At 43.1% G+C, this 16,495-nt stretch overlaps 1 protein-coding gene across 4 annotated transcripts in view; it reads left to right on the top strand.

Moving 5' to 3' along the window:
- The first annotated feature begins 1,384 nt into the window (after positions 1-1,384).
- The window catches only part of svopl (SVOP-like), a 131,031-nt gene continuing 115,920 nt past the window's right edge, over positions 1,385-16,495 (top strand). For 2 of the 4 annotated variants that reach the window (XM_063058265.1, XM_063058261.1), the window contains exon 1: positions 1,391-1,474. The gene's annotated coding sequence lies outside the window, so the exon portion shown is untranslated. Of the gene's footprint in view, positions 1,475-8,725; positions 8,889-16,495 lie in introns of those variants that run through there. The other 2 variants (XM_063058264.1, XM_063058263.1) reach the window with 2 other exon arrangements.

Genomic DNA, 16,495 nt, shown 5'->3' with positions numbered 1-16,495 from the left:
TCTCATCCCTCCCTACAGTACCACTAAATCCAAAGGTCAGTTCACCACCAGTATTCCCTAAGCTTAGCCCTCCCAAATAATTAGTAAAATGTATTGGCGTCTTTCCCAGTGCTCCCCAACCCAAGCTACAGTATGTAAAATACTAGAATTAATCAAACATCAGTAGCTTTGCATAATCTTAACTACACCTGGCTTCCTGGAAAGTGAGGAATATTGCTCAGCAAGTTATCCAGATCTTTGAGTGAAGCTAAAAGATAAAAATGGATAGTATAAATCTGGGAATGTAGATTACTGACAAAGAACACTTAGTGGAGAAAGTCATGGAATTCAATTTCCCAAGTTCTTGGTAAACATTCAAAAATGCGATATATGAAATTGTAGTAACTTCTACTTTGAAAAAGGCACACTCAACAACTTCATGCCAAAGAAACAACTTTATCTCGAACTTCAAAACCGTTATGTATATACAGAGGCTTTTACAACCCGTACGGCATGGCAGGCACACTATATGCAAAGCCCACCGGAAGTATAAAGAACGGAAGTAGAACCCCCCATTATCCTAATTAGTATTAACTTACTTTTAATAATGCTCACATTACAACACTTCTCCCCCTTTAAAATCCAACATCCCCAAATGTAAAAAACTAGGAAATAAAAACAGTGGTTATATTAACTTGCGTACCCCAGAAAACTTATACTCGTATTTCAGCAACAGTTTATCAATACAAAACATCTGGAAAATGTGACAGATTCAACATTCAGTCTGACAACAACAAAAAAGAACTGTCCCGCCAAAGATTCAGTCTGCCAGGAGGTTTACGAGTGCGCTGTGATCTGCGCACAACCCCCAGTGACCCAGCAGGCACCGCTGGTGAGAGTGTTTTGGGTGCATCTGGTTCTGGGGGCATGAGAGGGGTCTGCGTGTCTGCGTGAGAATGTCCATCCCCCTCAGGGGACCCCGACCCCTCTGCCAGCATCTCGCCCTCTGGCAAAGTCACTGGTGGACATGCTTCCACCGTAGTCTGACTCACAAATGGAAACTCCATGGAACTGTCTGCCTCTGGGCCAGTATCATGATGCAGGAGCACATGGTCCTGATGTCTGCGGAAAACACTATATACAAAGCCCACCAGAAGTAAAAAGAACGGAAGTAAAACCCCCCATTATCCTACTTAGTATTAACTTACTTTTAATAATGTTCACGTTACAACAGAAATCACCCACTCCTTTTCACAACTTGTGTGAATAGACCCAAAAGCAATTAAAAGTAAATTAAATATCAACTTTAAAAAGGAAATATTTGCAATGTGTGAGGTAATATGATTAATGGGTAGCTTTTCAAAGAGCTGTCACAATCAACATGGGCCAAAGTCGAGTCCCATTCGCCGGAGCTGAGTCTGCTAATGTCTGCAAGTCTGTTGGGGAGGTTGAAGCTGATGCCTGCAGGAGGCCTATCCTAGGGTTAAAAGACTGTGTATGTGTTTGGGTAGGAAGGAGAAACGGGGTTTGTTTTTGCTGCTGTTTATTTGTTGCCTGTTGTGTTCTGTGTTGTTCTGTTGCACATTGTGGGCATGCTCTGTTGGTGCTGGAATGTCAAGCCACACTGACAGGCTGCCCCCAACACACTTTTGGTTGCATTGTCTATTAACATAGATGATGCATTTCACAGTATGTTGAAATGCACGTGTGAAGTAAATTTTGAATCTTAAAATGGCTTTTTTGCTGAAACAGCTTTTGATTCTATCTAACAATCGAAGAAAAGGAATTTTTTATTTTTGTCCAATGATTTGAATTTAAATGTATGGGCCATTGGAGGGATAGGAAGGTAGGGAGAGGGGGTGTGGCTGTGCTGGTAAAGAATGGCAACAAGTTATTAGAAAGATGTGACATAGGATTGGAAGATGTTGAATCCTTGTGGGTTGAGTTGAGAAGCAGAGGGGAGGGAGGGAGGGAATGTCGACTCAGACCATGAGAGGCCTGCGTCGGGCATTTTCATGCATTTTCAAGGCGCAGGTTGGAAGTCTGTGTGGGGTGCCACTCCTCGCACAGACTAGAGTAATGTGTGATTAAGTGCCTTGCTCAAGGGCACAAACACGCTGCCACAGCTGAGGCTCGAACTAGCGACCTTGAGGTAAGTAGACGAACGTCTTAACCACTTGGCCACGTGCCCAACACAAAATTGAGAAACTGCAAGGGTAAACGGAGTTTTATACAGGCCTCCAAACTGTAGCTGGGATTGGACAATAGATTACAATGAGAAATAGAAAAGGTGTGCGAAAAGGGCAATGTTATGTCAGATTTCTCAGTGGGAGAGTATTTTGGAGATAGTGATCACAACGCTATCTCCTTTACCATAGCATTGGAGAGGGATAGGAAAAGACAAGTTAGGAAAGCGTTTAATTGGAGTAAGGGGAAATATGAGGCTATCAGGCAGGAACTTGGAAGCATAAATTGGAAACAGATGTTCTCAGAGTAATGTATGGAAGAAATGTGGCAAGTGTTCAGAGCAGATTTGCGCGGAGTTCTGCACAGGTACATTCCAATGAGACAAGAAAAGGATGGTAGGGTACAGGAACTGTGGTGTACAAAGGCTGTTGTAAATCTCGTCAAGAAGAAAAGAAAAGCTTACAAAAAGTTCAAAAAGCTTGGTAATGATAGAGAGATAGAAGATTATAAGGCTAGCAGGAAGGAGCTCAAGAAAGAAATTAGGAGAGCCAGAAGGGGCCATGAGAAGGCCTTGGCGGACAGGATTATGGAAAACCCCAAGGCATTCTACAAGTATGTAAAGAGCAAGAGGACAAGATGTGAGAGAATAGGACCAATCACGTGTGACAGTGGAAAAGTGTGTATGGAACCGGAGGAGATAGCAGAGGTACTTAATGAGTACTTTGCATCAGTATTCACTACGGAACAGGATCTTGGTGATTGTAGGGATGACTTACAGCAGACTGAAAAGCTTGAGCATGTGGATATTAAGAAAGAGGATGTGCTGGAGCTTTTGGAAAGCATAAAGTTGGACAAGTCACCAGGACTGGACGAGATGTACCCCAGGCAACTGTGGGAGGCAAAGGAGATTGCTGAGTCTCTGGCAATGCTCTTTGCATCATGAATGGGGATGGGAGAGGTTCCGGAGGATTGGAGGGTTGCAGATGTTGTTCCATTATTCAAGAACGGGAGTAAAGATAGCCCAGGAAATTATAGGCCAGTGAGCCTTACTTCAATGGTTGGTAAGTTGATGGAGAAGATCCTGAGAGGCAGGATTTATGAACATTTGGAGAGTCATAATATGATTAGGAATAGTCAGCATGGCCTTGTGAATGGCAGGTCATGCCTTATGAGCCTGACTGAATTTTTTGAGGATGTGACTAAACACATTGATGATGGTAGAGCCATAGATGTAGTGTATATGGATTTTAGAAAGGCAGTTGACAAGGTACCCCATGCAAGGCTTATTGAGAAAGTAAGGAGGCATGGGATCAAAGGGGAAATTGTTTGTGGATCCAGAACTGGCTTGCCCACAGAAGGCAAAGATTGGTTGTAGACGGCTCATATTCTGCATGGAGGTCAGTCACCAGTGATGTGCCTCAGGGATCTGTTCTGGGACACCTACTCTTCATGATTTTTATAAATGACCTGGATGAAGAAGGGGAGGGATGGGGTAGTAAATATGTTGATGACACAAAGGTTGAAGGTGTTGTGGATAGTGTGGAGGGCTGTCAGAGGTTACAGTGGGACATTGATAGGATGCAAAATTGGGCTGAGAAGTGGCAGATGGAGTTCAACCCAGATAAGTGTGAGGTTGTTCATTTTGGTAGGTCAACTATGATGACAGAAGATAGTGTTAATGGTCAGACTCTTAGCAGTATGGAGGATCAGAGGGCTCTTGGGGTCTGAGTCCATAGGACACTCGAGGCTGCTGCGCAGGTTGACTCTATGGTTTAGAAAGCATATGGTGCATTGGCCTTCATCAATTGTGGAATTGAGTTTAGGAGCTGAGAGGTAATGTTGCAGCTATATAAGACCCTGGTCAGACCCCACTTAGAGTACTGTGCTCAGTTCTGGTCGCCTCACTATAGGAAGGATGTGGAAACCATAGAAAGGGTGCAGAGGAGATTTACGAGGATGTTGCCTGGATTAGGGAGCATGTCTTATGAGAATAGGTTGAGTGAACTCGACTTTTTTTCCTTGGCGCGTCGGGGGATGAGAGGTGACCTGTAGACGTGTTCAAGATAATGAGAGGCATTGATCATGTGGATAGTCGCAGGCTTTTTCCCAGGGCTGAAATGGCTTGCACGAGAGAGCACAGATTTAAGGTGCTTGGAAGTAGGTACAGGGGAGATATCAGGGGTAAGTTTTTTGCACAGAGAGAGGTGAGCGCGTCGAATTTGTTGCCGGCGACGGTGGTGGAAGCAGATACGATAGGGTGTTTTAAGAGACTCCTGGATAGGTATATGGAGCTGAGAAAAATAGAGGGCTATGTGTAACCCTAGGTAATCTCTCAGGTAAGGACATGTTTGGCACAGCTTTGTGGGCTGAAGTGCCTGTATTGTGCTGTAGAGTTTCTATGTTATGCTAGTCATGGGAGATTTTAAAATGCAAGTAGATTGGGAAAAGCAGGTGGTAATGGGTCTCAGGAGAATGAATTTGTAGAAGGTCTATGAGATGGCTGTTTACAGCAGTTTGTCATTGAGCTACTAAGGGATCAGCTAAACTGGATTGGGTGATATGTAACAAATTGAAGACCATTAAGAGCTTAAGGTAAAGGAACCCCTAAGAGACAGTGATTGATTGAGTTCAACTTGAAATTTGAAAGGGAGAACGTAAGGTCTGATGTAACAGTATTTCAGCGGAGTAAAAGAAGTTACAGTAATATGAGAGAGAAGTTGGCCGAAGTAAATTGGAAGGAGATGTCGGCAGGGATGACAGCAGAGCAGCAATGACTTGAGTTTCTAGGGAAAATGAGGAAGATTTATTCCAAAAACAAAGAAATACTCGATATGGCAATATAGTACAACCATGGCAGACAAGGAAAGTCAAAGCAAAAGAGTGGGCACACAACAAAGCAAAAATTAGCGGGAAGATAGAGGATTGGGAAGCCATTGAAAATCTACAGAAAGCAACTAAAAGAATCATTATGAGAGAAAAGATGAAATATGAAAGCTGGCTAGCTAACAATATCAAGCCGGATAGAAAAGTCTTTCACAAGTATACGAAAAACAAAAGAGAGATGAGGGTGGATAGAGAACCACTAGAAAATGAGGCCGAGGAAATAATAACAGGGGCGAGAAGATGGTAGATGAAGTAAATGAGTATTCACTGTCTTTACTATCAGTCTTCACTGTGTAAGACACTAACAGTGTGCCAGGTATTAAGGGTGTGAGGGAAGAGAAGTAAGTGCAGTTACTATTAGAAGGGAGAAAGTGCTCAAAAAACTGAAAGACCAAAAGGTACATAAGTCGCCTGGGCCAGATGATCTGCACCATAGGGTTCTGAAAGAGGTAGTGGTAGAGATTATTGACACATTAGTCATGATCTTTCAAGTATCATTGGACTCTGGCATGGTGCCGGAGGACTGGAAAATTGCAAACGTCACTCCACTCTTTAAGAAAGGAGGAAGCAGCAGAAAGGAAATTATAGACCAGTTAGCCTGACTGCAGTGGTTGGGAAGATGCTGGAGTCAATTGTTAAGGATGACTTATAGAATACTTGGTGACACAGGACAAGGTAGGACAAAGTCAGTACAGTTTCCTTAAGGGAAAATCTTGTCTGACGAATCTGTTGGGATTCTTTGAGGAGATTACAAGTAAGATAGATAAAGGGGATGCAATGGATGTTGTATATTTGGATTTTCAGAAGGCCTTTGACAACATGCCACACATGAGGCTACTTACCAAGTTAAGAGTTGATGGTATTACAGTAAAGCTATTAGTATGGTTAGAGCATTGGCTGATTGGTAGGGGGCACTGAGTGGGTATAGAAGGATCCTTTTCTGGTTGGCTGCCAGTGACTACTGGTGTTGCGCAGGGGTCGGTGTTGGGACCGTTGCTTTTGAAGGTTGTTCATCAATGATTTAGATGATGAAATAGATGGCTTTGTTGCCACGTTTGCAGGTAATACGAAGATTGGTGGTGGGTAGGTAGCGTTGAGGAATCAGGAAGACTGCAGAAGGATTGAGCTAATTTAGGAGAATAAGCAAGAAATTTGCAAATGAAATAGAATGTTGAAAAATGCATGGTCATGCACTTTGGTAGAAGAAATAAATGTGCAGACTATTTCCTAAATGGGAAGAAAATCATAAACTCTGATGTGCAAAGAGACTTGGGAGTCCTTGTGCAGAACACCCTAAATGTTAACTTGCAGGTTGAGTCAGTGGTGAGGAAGGCAAATGTAATGTTAGCAATCATTTCAAGAGGTCTAGAATACAAGAGCAGGAATGTGATGCTGAGGCTTTATAAGACACTAGTGAGGCCTCACCTTGAGTATTCTGAACAGTTTTGTGCTCATCATCTCGAAAAAGATAAGCTGGTATTAGAGAGGGTTCAGAGGAGGTTCACAAGGAAGATTCAAGGAATGCAAGGGTTATCATATGAGGAACGTTTGATGGCTCTGGAACTATACTCGCTGGAACTTAGAAGGATGAGGGGGATCTCTGTTCATGATATACATTAATGATCTGGAAGAGGGGACCGAGTGTAGCATATCTAAATTTGTTGATGACACTGAATTGAGTGGAAAAGAAAAATGTGCAGGAGACACAGAGAGTCTGCCAAGGGATATAGATAGGTTAAGTGAGTGGGAAAGGTTCTGGCAGATGGAGTACAATGTTGGTAAATGTGAGGTCATCCAGTTTAGAAGGAAAAATGGAAGGTCAGGTTATTATTTAAAGGGTAAAAGATTGCAGCAGGCTGCTGTGCAGAAGGAGTTAGGAGTGCTTGTACATGAATCACAAAAAGTTGGTTTGCAGGTGCAGCAGGATATCAAGATGCAACACAGAACATCATAGGAAGTCATTCCTGCCTGTGGCCATCAAACTTTACAACTCCTCCCTTGGAGGGTCAGACACCCTGAGCCAATAGGCTGGTCCTGGACTTATTTCCTGGCATAATTTACATATTACTATTTAACTATTTATGGTTTTATTACTATTTATTATTTATGGTGCAACTGTAATGAAAACCAGTTTCCCCCGGGATCAATAAAGTATGACTATGAAATGGAATGTTGACCTTCATTGTTGTAGTGATTGAATTTAAGAGCAGGGAGGTTATGCTGCAACTGTACAGGGTACTGGTGAGGCTGCGCCTGGAGTACTGTGTGCAATTCTGATCCCCACACTTGAGGAAGGATACACTGGCTTTGGAGGCACTGCAGAGGAGGTTCACCAGGTTGATTCCAGGGGTGAAGGGTTTAGACTATGAGGAGAGATTGAGTTGCCTAGAACTGTATTCACTGGAATTCAGAAGGATGTGAGGAGATCTTTTAGAACCATATTGAATTATGAAAGGAATAGATAAGATAGAGGCAAGAAAATTGTTTCCACTGGTAGTTGAGCCTAAAACTCGGGGACACAGCCTCAGGATTCAGGGGCATAAATTTAGGATGGAGATAAGGAGGAACTGCTTTTCCCAAAGAGTGGTGGTCTGTGGAATTCTCTGCCCAATGAAGCAGTGGAGGCTACCTCAGTAAATATATTTAAGACAAGGTTGGATAGATTTTTGCACAGCAGGGGAATTAAGGGTTATGGGGAAAAGGCAGGTAGCTGGAGATGAGTCCACGGTCAGGTCAGCCATGATCTTATTGAATGGCGGAGCAGGCTTGACTGGCCAGATGGCCTAATCCTGCTCCTATTTCCTATGTTCTTAAACCTTTCAAATGTTGAAAGGCCTAGGTAGAGTAAATGTGGAAAGGATGTTTTCCATGGTCAGGGAGTCCAGGAAAAGATGGCATGGCCTTAGGATAGAGGTGCGACTATTTAAAACAGAGATGCAGAGAAATTTCTTTAGCCAGCAGGTGGTGATTTTGTGGAGTTTGTTACCACAGGTGGCTATGGAGGTCAGGTCATTGGGTGTACTTAAGGTGGAGATTGATAGGTTCTTGATTGGCCATGGCATCAAAGGTTACGGGTAGAAGGCTGGACAGTGGGGCTGAGGAGGGGGGAAGAAAAGGATCGGCCACAATTGAATGGTGGAGCAGACTTGATGGGCCAAATGGCCAAATTCTGCTCCCATGTCTTTTGGTCTGGATATTCAAATCTGGAGGTTGGAGGGCTTTTAATTATTCGCCATTTCAGCAATGGTCTTAGAAAGGTACAACTGAGTCCTGGTGAATGATCTCAGCCTGAAACATCAACTCTTTATTCCTCTCCATAGATGCTGCCTGTCCTGCTGAGTTCTTACAACATTTTGTGTTATTGCTTTCAACAAATTGGATGAACTCAATAGCAAATATTGAATATTTAATCAAAATAAATGATGAAGATTAATTACTTATAACCAAGTGTTAGGGGCAGTTCTTACTTTCACACTGATTGAGTCCTGGTATTTTCCACACACTCTACCACTTAATTCCCACCACATTAAAGGGGATGGATGCCAAAATACGTTAACATCGATACCATTTTCAACATGTGAGCCTTCCCTATTCTGCAGATCATTAATTCAGTGACGTTAGTTGTGGTGTGCCAACCCCTTTAAGAAATTAGAGGCGGGTATTTAAGTTTCTTGACGGGTGTAACCTGTTTACCGGTTTTATATCTGAAGAGAGAAAAGGATATTTTCTGTACAATGACTCTGTAACTAAAGAATTGGAACTCACTTACCAGCCAGTTTCTCTTTATCTTTTATAATGGAGCAAAACAGAGTGTTCCCCTTTGTTGGAGTGACTGGAAGGTAGGTTTATGAAATGCTTTCAGAGAGTAAATGACACGGTGTTTTAAAACAGGGTCAATTGAAATACAGACTGTGTTTGTTTTTATTATTGCGAGACTGAAGAAAGTAAATCTAAAGAAAAATATTAACAAACGCCCTCGCTAACTACACGTGAGTAAAGAACCCGAAGGGCAATATTCGTAAGAGGGCAAAATATTTATTATATTTTAAACGTACATTTCTTCCTACTTCCTCTCTAAAAATATGAAGCAGCTGGAGCTTTGCATTCAATGGTAACATTATGGGGAAGAAAAACAGTCAGGATAAACTTATTGAGAAAGCCGCTGCAGGAACCAGACTAACGCAGTTGTACTTGCCATTTGTGGGAGAAGGTACTGTGAGTTTGTGCTGGGGCTTACTTTGAAGTCGCACTCTCCATGCCGTGATAACTCCCTTCACTTTGGAACACCGATTTCCAGATTAAATATCATTTCGCTGCTGACTTCTTCTAGTGTCCACCGACCTTGCGGGGTGTTGTGGTGATATGCAAACTCATCCACCTGCGAAATTGCTGGGGTCGTCTTTTATATCCAGTGCTCCCGATGCGACCTCCCTTGCGTTGGTGAGACCCGCCGTAAACGGGGGGGGGGGGGGGGGCATTTTTCGTCGAGCACATCCGCCGCCAGCGGGACTTTGTTGGCGGCCAAACATTTTAATTCCGATTCCCATTCCCGTTTCTCTTGTGCCCGAATGAGACCACTCTCAGGATGGAGAAGCAACAACTGATATTCGGTGTGGGTACCCTCCAACCTGATGGCATAACTATCGATTTCTCTTTGGTGAATAAAAATAACCCCTCCCCCACTCTGACATTTTACTATTTCTCACCTGCCCATTACTTCCCCCCACGCCCCACCCCCGTCCCCTCCACCTTCCCTTTCTCCTCGTCCACTCTTTCCCAACCATCTAATTCTTTCTTCTCCAGCCCTTGACCCTTTCCACCCACCTGACTTCACCTATCACCTTCTGGCTAGCCTCTTTCCCCTCCCCACCGTTTAATTCAGGCGTCTAGCCCCCTCCCTCAGTGCTGAAGAAGGGCCTCAGATCAGAACGAGGACTGTTTATTCTTTTCCATAGATACTGCCCCATCTGCTGAGTTCCTCCAGCATTTTGTGTGTGTTGCTTTGGATTTTCAGTATCTGCAGATTGTCTTGTTTTTGCAAACTCAGCTGTTACATCAGGCAATGACAGAATGCAGAATAAAGTGTACAAAAGCCTGAAAGCACAGACCACCAGGCAGAAGGTCAGCTTCTATCCCACTATTATCAGTCTCTAGAAAAGACCTGTCATAGGCTAAAACTCTTGATCTCGCAGTCTACCTCATCATGCCCCTTGCACTTTATTTGCCTATCTCCACGGCTATATTCTGTGACGTGAGATTCTGCAGATGCTGGAAATCTTGAGTGTCACACACAAAATGTTGGAGGAACACAGCAGGTCAGGTAACATCTACGGCTTGAACCTTGCATAGATAAAGAATAGATCATTCAATTTTATTCCGACTGAATGATCTATTTCTTGTTTATGCAAGATGCAAGCCATGATTATACCCACTCAACTATAAAACAATGACAATTTAAAAGAACGGTTAATATCTTGGGCTAAAAGGGTCTCAGCTGGATTTCTCCAACATTTTATGGGCATTACAATATATTCTTCATTCTGTGTTCCATTATGCTAGCTCAGTGTATTGCATGATCTGTATGGACAGCACACAAAACAGAAGTTTCTCACTTTATCAGATTGTACGTGGCAATAACCAACCAATACCGATTTGGTGAATGGGACATAACAGGACAATTTTTCATACTGTCGGTCAGATGCCAGAGTTGCAACCGTACTGGAACAGCTTGGATAGGGACACAGCTAATTCTGAAGTGTAGATCTTCATTACTATAGCTGCGATATGTTCTGGCCTCATAACTGCTTCTGTCTCCATTGCTCAGAACCACTTCCTGGTATCACAAAGATGAGACTGGGCTGGCTGGGCACTGGTTTCTGTGATACAAGAACCTTGGCAAGAAGCTGAGATGTATCACCCAAATGGCATCTCTGGTTGACCATGGCTGCAGTTGCTTCAGACGTGTCTTTCCCTCTCACCCACCAGGTGTACTCACCAAGGATACAGAAGGTTCTTTGATAGCACTGCTCTCATTAAATATTGAATTATTCACCATCATTCATGTATCGGTGTAGTAGGACTGCCAAACCTCAAGTCGACCTATTAATTACGAAAACAATTTACAATGGCTTCTGCACACTTATTCTGTGGTTAGCTTGCAAACAATCCTGGATTACAGCATTACTAGGGCTGGGAGTATACCATATTGCTTTTAGCTCTGCCTGTGGCTATCCTTGGGAGATCCCCGTTGAACCATTACACCCAGATTAGTCCCAGGGTTTTCATTCTCCAAACATTCTCCTCAAATTCCACAAAATATTGCTTTTAAACTTAAGGGAACATCAGCTGTAAAGACTGACTAAAATTTGTCTGCAAGGGTGAGGAAGATGTAAATAGATAAAGCTTACAAAAGACTAATTCAGCTTTCTTTTTCAATAAAAGAACCAACCGGTTCACCTCCAGCACCACCCTCCTCCATCTGGCAGAACTGGATCTCACCCTTAACAACTTTTACTTTGGCTCCTCCCACTTTCTCTAGACCTGAGGCCTACCTTTCAGTTTGCTACATAGAACAGTCCATGTTCCAAGCCTTTGCTGGTAATGCTCCACAACTTTTCCTCCACTTCATAGATGACTGCATTGGTGCTGCTTCATGCACGCATGCTGATCTCATCAATTTCATCAACCTTGCCTTCAACTTCCACCTTGTCCTTAAATTCACCTGGTCCATTTCTGACATGTCCCTCCCCTTTCTCAATTGCTGTGTCTTATCTCTGGAGAAAACCTGTTGACTGACATCTTTTATAAAGCTACTGATTCCTAAAGTTATTTTGACTAAACCACTTACCATCCTGTTGCCTGTAAAAATGCTGTTCCCAGTTCCTTCGTCTCCACTGCATCTGTTCCCAGGATGAGGCTTTTCGTTCCAGGACGTCAGAGAGGTCCTCCTCCTTTAAAGAATGAGGTTTCCTTTCCTCCACTGTTGATGCTGTTCTCACCTGCATCTCCTTCATTTCCCCAACATCTGCACTCACCCCATCTTTCTGCTGCCTTAACAATGTTCCTTTTGTCTTTGCCTGCCACTCCATGAGCCTTTGCATCCAATGCATCTTCCTCCGCAGCTTCCGCCATTGCCAAATTGATCATACCACCAAATGTATCTTTACCTTCTCTCATCTCTCCACTTTCCTCAGAGATCACTCCCTCCATAATTCCCTTGTCCATTTGTCCCACCCCACTAATCTCCCTCCCGGCGCTTATCCCTGCAAGCAGCCAAAGTGCTACACCTGCCCATTTACCTCCTCCTTCTCCTCCATCCAGTAAAAAAAATCCTTCCCCCTTCCCTCTTCTTCTATTCCCCACTCTGGCCTCTTACATCTTCTCACCTGCCTATCATCTCCCCCTGAATCCCCTCCTTCTTCCCTTTCCCCTATGGTCCACTCTCCTCTCCTATCAGGTTCCTTCCTCTTCAGCCAGTTGCCTTTCCTACCTACCTGGCTTTACCTATATCCTTCTTGCTATCATCCTTCCCGTCCCCCCACCATTTTATTCTGGCGTCTTCTCCCTGCCTTTCCAGCCCTGAAGAAGGGTCTCGGCCCGAAATGCCAACTGTTTATTCATTTCCATAGCTGCTGCCTGACTTGTGTTTTGCCGTATTTCACTGGAGTTATTCAAAAAATGATTCAAATGTTATTTGCTATTGGGGATCAACCTGTGCACAATAAAGGTTGCCTGTTCAGTTATGTTCACTGATTATTTTGGAGGTGCAGTTGTGATGTTCTGTGAAACATAATAAGATGTATTGAAAATCTGTCCTCCTTTCCTGATTGGAAAATGTCCAAGACGATTCAGTTTGTTAGAAAGCCTCCATTGAGACAACACTTCTCTCTCAATGAGTGGAATGCATTGGCAGCCACTGTGCTGGGAATGAGCCCATGAGCATGATGCAGTAAAGTAATCTGGTTTGTTCTTCAATATTTATAGACTGTTCTTAGTATGGAGAAATTAAGTGGAAATACCAGCTTGTCCATCAAGCCAGCCTTTATAATATGAAAAAATCATGCAGTTAAAACGTAGAACATTAAATCACGGTACCAGCCCTTCAGCCCCAATATTGTGTCTACTCTTTAATCTACTCTAATGTTAATCTAACTCTTCCCTCCTACATAACCCTCCATTTTCCTATCATTCATATGCCAATCTAAGAGTTTCTTAAATATCCCAAATGTATCTATGAAAATAAATGATGTTAAAAGTTCAAGCAAATCCGCTAATAGAAAGGTTGTGAGTGGTGGTAAAAATCTTCTGAGGTGTATATATTTCAATGCTAGGAGTATTGCGGGGAAGGCGGATGAGTTGAGGGCGTGGATTGACACGTGGAATTATGATGTAGTAATTAGTGAAACTTGGCTACAGGAGGGGCAGGAGGGGCAGGACTGGCAGCTTAATATTCCAGGGTTCCAATGTTTCAGATGTGATCGAGGCAGAGGAATGAAAGGTGGGGGAGTAGCATTGTTTGTTAGGGAAAATATTACAGCAGTGCTCAGGCAGGACAGATTAGAGGGTTTGTCTACTGAGTTCTTATGGGTGGAGCTGAACAACAGGAAAGGTATGGCCACATTAGTGGGATTGTATTACAGACCACCCCATAGTCAACGAGACTTGGAAGAGCAAATCTGCAGAGAGATAGCAGGCAACTGCAGGAAACATAAAGTTGTGGTGGTAGGGGATTTTAATTTTCCATATATTGATTGGGACTCCCATACTGTTAGGGGTCTAGATGGTTTAGAGTTTGTAAAATGTGTTTAGGAAAGTTTTCTAAATCAATATGTGGAGGGACCAACTAGAGGGGATGCAATATTGGATCTCCTGTTAGGAAACGAGTTAGGAGAGGTGACGGAAGTCTGTGCAGGGGAGCACTTTGGTTCCAGTGATCATAACACCATTAGTTTCAATTTGATCATGGACAAGGATAGATCTGGTCCTAGGGTTGAGGTTCTGAACTGGAAGAAGGCCAAATTTGAAGAAATGAGAAAGGATCTAAAAAGCGTGGATTGGGACAGGTTGTTCTCTGGCAAAGATCTGATTGGTAGGTGGGAAGCCTTCAAAGGGGAAATTTTGAGAGTGCAGAGTTTGTATGTTCCTGTCAGGATTAAAGGCAAAGTGAATAGGAATAAGGAACCTTGGTTCTCAAGGGATATTGCAACTCTGATAAAGAAGGAGGGAGTTGTATGAAATGTATAGGAAACAGGGAGTAAATCAGGTGCTTGAGTATAAGAAGTGCAAGAAACTACTTAAGATAGTAATCAGGAGGGCTAAAAGAAGACATGAGGTTGCCTTGGCAGTCAAAGTGAAGGATATTCCAAAGAGCTTTTACAGGTATATTAAGAGCAAAAGGATTGTAAGGGATAAAATTGGTCCTCTTGAAGATCAGAATGGTCGGCTATGTGCAGAACCAAAGGAAATGGGGGAGATCTTAAATAGGTTTTTTGCGGCTGTATTTACTAAGGAAACTGGCATGAAGTCTATGGAATTAAGGGAATCAAGTAGTGAGATCACGGAAACTGTACAGATTGAAAGGGAGGAGGTGCTTGCTGTTTTGAGGAAAATTAAAGTGGATAAATCCCCGGGACCTGACAGGGTGTTCCCTCGGACCTTGAAGGAGACGAGTGTTGAAATTGCAGGGCCCCTGGCAGAAATATTTAAAATGTCGCTGTCTACAGGTGAGGTGCCGGAGGATTGGAGAGTGGCTCATGTTGTTCCGTTGTTTAAAAAAGGATCAAAAAGTAATCCGGGAAATTATAGGCTGGTAAGTTTAACGTCGGTAGTAGGTAAGTTATTGGAGGGAGTACTAAGAGACAGAATCTGCAAGTATTTGAATAGACAGGGACTTATTAGGGAGAGTCAACATGGCTTTCTGCATGGTAGGTCATGTTTGACCAATCTATTGGAGTTTTTGGAGGAGGTTACCAGGAAAGTGGATGAAGGGAAGGCAGTGGATATTGTCTACATGGACTTCAGTAAGGCCTTTGACAAGGTCCCGCATGGGAGGTTAGTAATTCAGTCGCTAGGTATACATGGAGAGGTGGTAAATTGGATTAGACATTGGCTCAATGGAAGAAGCCAAAGAGTGGTAGTAGAGAACTGCTTCTCCGAGTTGAGGCCTGTGACTAGTGGTGTGCCACAGGGATCAGTGCTGGGTCTACTGTTATTTGTCATCTATATCAATGATCTGGATGATAATGTGGTAAATTGGATCAGCAAATTTGCTGATGATACAAAGATTGGAGGTGTAGTAGACAGTGAGGAAGGTTTTCAGAGCCTGCAGAGGGACTTGGACCAGCTGGAAAAATGGGCTGAAAAATGGCAGGTGGAGTTTAATACAGACGAGTGTGAGGTATTGCACGTTGGAAGGACAAACCAAGGTAGAACGTACAGGGTTAATGGTAAGGCACTGAGGAGTGCAGTCGAACAGAGGGATCTGGGAATACAGATACAAAATTCCCTAAAAGTGGCGTCACAGGTAGATAGGGTCGTAAAGAGAGTTTTTGGTACATTGGCCTTTATTAATCGAAGTATTGAGTATAAGAGCTGGAATGTTATGAGGTTGTATAAGGCATTGGTGAGGCCGAATCTGGAGTATTGTGTTCAGCTTTGGTCACCAAATTACAGGAAGGATATAAATAAGGTTGAAAGAGTGCAGAGAAGGTTTACAAGGATGTTGCCAGGACTTGAGAAACTCAGTTACAGAGAAAGGTTGAATAGGTTAGGACTTTATTCCCTGGAGCATAGAAGAATGAGGGGAGATAAATACATAAGATAGCTTGTATACCATACGTTAATTTTGTGCATAAAGTGACATTAGGCACAGGAGTGTCTGTACACAAGGTGACACTGACAGGAAGTGACTAAGTAGTGGTGGGGGATGGGTTAATGGGTGGAGGTGTTGATCAGCCTTACTGCTTGGGGAAAGTAACTGTTTTTGAGTCTGGGAGGCCTGGCATGGACGCTGCACAGCCTCGTCCCTGCTGGGAGAGGGACAAACAGTCCATGAACAGTGTATGTGGGATCCTTCATGATGTTACTGTCCCTTTTCTGGTACCTTTCTGTATATATGCCCTTCCAATAGAGGGTTCCGTTGCAAGAGGAAACACTCGTGTTCAATGTTCCAGTGCCCTGTAACCAGTATCTGAGTATAGTTACTGTACTCAGGGCTGAGTATTTATATTTGTTCCTATTTGTATGTGTTTTTATTGAATTAGAGGGATGCTGAATTTGCAAAATTCTGACTTCATCTGTGGTTTTTTTTTGTTACATGGCCAAATAAATTCTCTGTGAATGGGTAAATATGAACTGGTGAGTCCCAAGCACACTCTCACAGCCTGAAGCAATAAAACAGTAAATGGAGAGATAGAGCAGAGAATATCCTTTCCTTTGGAGCAAAGGA

The sequence above is a fragment of the Mobula hypostoma genome, chromosome 9 (assembly GCF_963921235.1).
Source record: "Mobula hypostoma chromosome 9, sMobHyp1.1, whole genome shotgun sequence".
NCBI classification, from domain to species: Eukaryota; Metazoa; Chordata; class Chondrichthyes; order Myliobatiformes; family Myliobatidae; genus Mobula; species Mobula hypostoma.
The sequence above is the reverse complement of the archived record's forward strand: the minus strand, read 5'-3'. Positions and strand labels throughout refer to the sequence as shown.